The sequence below is a fragment of the Rutidosis leptorrhynchoides genome, chromosome 8, assembly GCF_046630445.1.
Source record: "Rutidosis leptorrhynchoides isolate AG116_Rl617_1_P2 chromosome 8, CSIRO_AGI_Rlap_v1, whole genome shotgun sequence".
NCBI classification, from domain to species: domain Eukaryota; kingdom Viridiplantae; phylum Streptophyta; class Magnoliopsida; order Asterales; family Asteraceae; genus Rutidosis; species Rutidosis leptorrhynchoides.
Window position 1 is genome coordinate 357,555,656 of NC_092340.1, and position 6,373 is coordinate 357,562,028.

Sequence of the window (6,373 nt, forward strand, 5' to 3'; positions counted from 1 at the left end):
TGCTCATATTAGAGATATTATTTGGAGTCATTCATGACATATTTCAAAATACATTGCATTCGAGTCGTTGAGTTCATCAAGATTATTACTAAGTCAATTATAGTTGGATATATTATGAAATGGTATGCATGCCATCAACTGTCAATGTAATGAAAGTTTGTCTTTTAAAAATGAAATGTCCCGTTCATATTGATTATAAACGTTCCATATTAATTGTTTTCGTTGCGAGGTTTTGACCTCTATATGAGACGTTTTTCAAAGACTGCATTCATTTTTAAAACAACCATAACCTTTATTTTATCAATAAAGGTTTTAAAAACATTACGTAGATTATCAAATAATGATAATCTAAAATATACTGTTTACACACGACCATTACATAATGGTTTACAATAGAAATATATTACATCAACATATGTTTCTTGAATACAGTTTTTACAGAATATCATACAAACATGGACTCCAAATCTTGTCCTTATTTTAGTATGCAACAGCGGAAGCTCTTAGTATTCACCTGAGAATAAACATGCTTTAAACGTCAACAAAAATGTTGGTGAGTTATAGGTTTAACCTATATATATCAAATCGTAACAATAGACCACAAGATTTCATATTTCAATACACATCCCATACATAGAGATAAAAATCATTCATATGGTGAACACCTGGTAACCGACATTAACAAGATGCATATATAAGAATATCCCCATCATTCCGGGACACCCTTCGGATATGATATAAATTTCGAAGTGCTAAAGCATCCGGTACTTTGGATGGGGTTTGTTAGGCCCAATAGATCTATCTTTAGGATTCGCGTCAATTAGAGTGTCTGTTCCCTAATTCTTAGATTACCAGACTTAATAAAAAGGGGCATATTCGATTTCGATAATTCAACCATAGAATGTAGTTTCACGTACTTGTGTCTATTTTGTAAATCATTTATAAAACCTGCATGTATTCTCATCCCAAAAATATTAGATTTTAAAAGTGGGACTATAACTCACTTTCACAGATATTTCCTTCCTCGGAAATAAGACTTAGCCACGGATCGATTCACGAACCTATACAAATATGTACATATGTATCAAAGTATGATCAAAATATAATTACAACCATTTTTATTATGTTTTAAAGATTTGAGTGTATTAAGTCAGCTGTCCTCGTTAGTAACCTACAACTAGTTGTCCACAGTTAGATGTACAGAAATAAATCGATATATATTATCTTGAATCAATCCATGACCCAGTGTATACACGTCTCAGGCTAGATCACAACTCAAAGTATATATATTTTTGGAATCAACCTCAACCTTGTATAGCTAACTCCAACATTACTGCATATAGAGTGTCTATGGTTGTTCCAAATAATATATATACATGGGTCGATATGATATGTCAAAACATTTGCATACGTGTCTATGGTATCCCAAGATTACATAATATATTAGAATACATGTATAATACAATATAAGTTAGCTAGGATATGATTTGTATAGATTTGTTAAACATTTCCCGTAGCTAAAAAGATCAAAAATATCCATTCTTGTTTTACCCATAACTTCTTCATTTTAAATCCGTTTTGAGTGAATCAAATTGCTATGGTTTCATATTGAACTCTAATTTAAGAATCCAAACATAAAGAGTATAGGTTTATAGTCAGAAATTTAAGTTACATGTCAATTACTAAAGAGGTAGTCATTTCCTTCGAAAGAACGACATCTTGATAACCATTTTGAAAAACATACTTTCACTTTGAGTTTAACCAAGATTTTTGGATATAGTTTCATGTTCATATGAAAAATCATTTTCCCAGAAGAACAACTTTTAAATCAAAGTTTATCATAGTTTTTAATTATCCAAACCAAAACAGTCCCCGGTTTCACTACGACGGCGTATATCCGATTTTATGGTGTTCATCGTGTTTCCAGGTTTTAAATCATTAAGTTAGCATATCATATAGATATAGAACATGTGTTTAGTTGATTTTAAAAGTCAATTTAGAAGGATTAACTTTTGTTTGCGAACAAGTTTAGAATTAACTAAACTATGTTCTAGTGATTACAAGTTTAAACCTTCGAATATGATAGCTTTATATGTATGAATCGAATGATGTTATGAACATCATTACTACCTTAAGTTTTTTGGATAAAACTACTGGAAATGAGAAAAATTGATCTAGCTTCAAAGGATCCTTGGATGGCTTGAAAGTTCTTGAAGCAGAATCACGACACGAAAACAGTTCAAGTAAGATTTTCACTCGAAATAAGATTGTTATAGTTGTAGAAATTGAATCAAAGTTTGAATATGAATATTACCTTGAATTAGAAAGATAACCTACTGTAAATAACAAAGGTTCCTTGATCTTAGATAATTACTTGAAATGGATTAGAAAGCTTGGAAGTAGACTTGCAAACTTGGAAGTATTCTTGATTTTTATGAAACTATACTTATGGAATTTATGAAGAACACTTAGAACTTGAAGATGGAACTTGAGAGAGATCAATTAAATGAAGAAAATTGAAGAATGAAAGTGTTTGTAGGTGTTTTTGGTCGTTGGTATATGGATTAGATATAAAGGATATGTAATTTTGTTTTCATGTAAATAAGTCATGAATGATTACTAATATTTTTGTAATTTTATGAGATATTTCATGCTAGTTGCCAAATGATGGTTCCCACATGTGTTAGGTGACTCACATGGGCTGCTAAGATCTGATCATTAGAGTGTATATACCAATAGTACATACATCTAAAAGCTGTGTATTGTACGAGTACGAATACGGGTGCATACGAGTAGAATTGTTGATGAAACTGAACGAGGATGTAATTGTAAGCATTTTTGTTAAGTAGAAGTACTTTGATATGTGTCTTGAAGTCTTTCAAAAGTGTAAGAATACATATCAAAACACAACATGTATATACATTCTAATGAAGTCGTTAAGTCTTCGTTAGTCGTTACATGTAAGTGTTGTTTTGAAACTTTTAAGTTAACGATCTCAATTAATGTTGTTAACCCAATGTTTATTATATCAAATGAGATGTTAAATTATTATATTATCATGATATTATGATGTATGTATATCTCTTAATATGATATATACATTAAAATATCGTTACAACGATAATCGTTACATATAAGTCTCGTTTCGTAATTCTTGAGTTAGTAGACTTGTTTTTACATATGTAGTTCATTGTTAACACACTTAATGATATATTTAAATATCATTTTATCATGTTAAATATAGTGTATCAATATCTTAATATGATACATATGTATTTAGTAGACGTTATCATAACGATAATCGTTATATATATCATTTCGAGTTTCTTAACTTAGTAATCTCATTTCTTATGTATATGACACATTGTTAATATACTTAGTGAGACACTTACTCATCATAATCTCATGTCAACCATATATATATGTCTATATATACCACAACATGTAGTTTTTACAAATTTGTAACGTTCGTGAATCGCCGGTCAACTTGGGTGATCAATTGTCTATATGAAACTTATTTCATTTAATCAAGTCTTAACAAGTTTGATTACTTAACACGTTGGAAACATTTAGTCATGTAAATATCAATCTCAATTAATATATATAAACATGGAAAAGTTCGGGTCACTACAGTACCTACCCGTTAAATAAATTTCGTCCCGAAATTTTAAGCTGTTGAAGATGTTGATGAATCTTCTGGAAATAGATGCGGGTATTTCTTCTTCATCTGATCTTCACGCTCCCAGGTGAACTCGGGTCCTCTACGAGCATTTCATCAAACCTTAACAATCGGTATCTTGTTTTGCTTAAGCCTCTTAACCTCACGATCCATTATTTCGACGGGTTCTTCAATGAATTGAAGTTTTTCATTGATTTGGATTTCGTCCAACGGAATAGTGAGATCTTCTTTAGCAAAACATTTCTTCAAATTCGAGACGTGGAAAGTGTTATGTACAGCCGCGAGTTGTTGAGGTAGCTCTAGTTGGTAAGCTACTGGTCTGACACGATCTATAATCTTGAATGGTCCAATGTACCTTGGATTTAGTTTTCCCCGTTTACCAAAGCGAACAACGCCTTTCCAAGGTGAAACCTTAAGCATGACCATTTCTCCAATTTCAAACTCTATATCTTTTCTTTTACTGTCCGCGTAACTCTTTTGTCGACTCTGGGCGGTTTTCAATCGTTGTTGAATTTGGATGATTTTCTCGGTAGTTTCTTGTAGTATCTTCGGACCCGTAATCTGTCTATCCCCCACTTCATTCCAACAAATCGGAGACCTGCACTTTCTACCATAAAGTGCCTCAAACGGCGCCATCTCAATACTAGAATGATAACTGTTGTTGTAGGAAAATTCTGCTAACGGTAGGTGTCGATCCCAACTGTTTTCGAAATCAATAACACATGCTCGTAGCATGTCTTCAAGCGTTTGTATCGTCCTTTCACTCTATCCATCAGTTTGTAGATGATAGGCAGTACTCATGTCTAGACGAGTCCCCAATGCTTGTTGCAACGTCTGCCAGAACCTTGAAATAAATCTACCATCCCTATCAGAGATAATAGAGACGGGTATTCCATGTCTGGAGACAACCTCCTTCAAATACAATCACGCCAACTTCTCCATTTTGTCATCTTCTCTCATTGGCAGGAAGTGTGCTGACTTGGTGAGACGATCAACTATTACCCAAATAGTATCATAACCACTTGCAGTCCTTGGCAATTTAGTAATGAAATCCATGGTAATGTTTTCCCATTTCCATTCTGGGATTTCAGGTTGTTGTAGTAGACCTGATGGTTTCTGATGTTCAGCTTTGACCTTAGAACATGTCAAACATTCTCCTACATATTTAGCAATATCGGCTTTCATACCCGGTCACCGAAAGTGTTTCTTGAGATCTTTATACATCTTCCCCATTCCGGGATGTATTGAATATCTGGTTTTATGTACTTCTTTAAGTACCATTTCCCTCACATCTCCAAACCTTGGTACCCAAATTCTATCATCCCTATATCGGGTTCCGTCTTCTCGAATATTAAGATGTTTCTCTGATCCTTTGGGTATCTCATTCTTCAATTTTCCTTCTTTTACAACCCCCTGTTGCGCCTCCTTTATTTGAGTAGTAAGGTTGGTACGAATAATTATATTCATAGCTTTTACCCTTATAGGTTCTCTGTCCTTTCTACTCAAAGCGTCGGCTACCACATTCGCCTTCCCCGGGTGGTATCGAATCTCAAAATCATAATCATTCAACAGTTCAATCCACCTGCGTTGTCTCATATTCAGTTGCTTCTGATTAAATATATGTTGGAGACTTTTGTGGTCGGTATATATAATACTTTTGACCTCATATAAATAATGCCTCCAAGTCTTTAATGCAAAAACAACAGCACCCAATTCCAAATCGTGAGTTGTATAATTTTGCTCGTGAATCTTCAATTGTCTAGACGCATAAGCAATCACCTTCGTTCGTTGCATTAATACACAACTGAGACCTTGCTTTGATGCGTCACAATAAATCATAAAATCATCATTCCCTTCAGGCAATGACAATATAGGTGCCGTAGTTAGCTTTTTCTTCAATAACTGAAACTCCTTCTCTTGTTTATCCTTCTATTCAAATTTCTTCCCTTTATGCGTTAATGCAGTCAAGGGTTTTGCTATTTTAGAGAAATCTTGGATGAATCTTCTGTAGTAACCAGCCAATCCTAAAAATTGACGTATATGCTTCGGAGTTTTTGGGGTTTCCCACTTTTCAACGGTTTCGATCTTTGCCGGGTCCACCTGGATACCTTCTTTGTTCACTATGTGACCGAGGAATTGAACTTCTTCCAACCAAAATGCACATTTTGAAAACTTAGCGTACAGTTTTTCTTTCCTCAATACTTCTAGCACTTTTCTCAAATGTTCTTCGTGCTCTTGATCATTCTTTGAGTAAATAAGTATGTCATCGATGAAAACAATGACAAACTTGTTAAGATATTGCCCACACACTCGGTTCATAAGGTCCATGAACACAGCTGGTGCGTTAGTCAATCCAAACGGCATAACCATAAACTCGTAATGACCATAACGCGTCCTAAAAGCAGTTTTTGAAATATCATCCTCCTTTACTCACATTTGATGATATCTAGAACGTAAATCGATTTTCGAATAAACTGACGAGCCTTGTAGTTAATCAAATAAGTCGTCAATTCTCGGCAGTGGATAACGGTTTTTGATGGTAAGTTTATTCAACTCTCTGTAGTCAATACACAACCTAAATGTACCATCCTTCTTCTTGACAAACAAAACAGGAGCTCCCCATGGTGATGTGCTTGGTCGAATGAAACCACGTTCTAATAGTTCTTGCAGTTGGCTTTGCAGTTCTTTCATCTC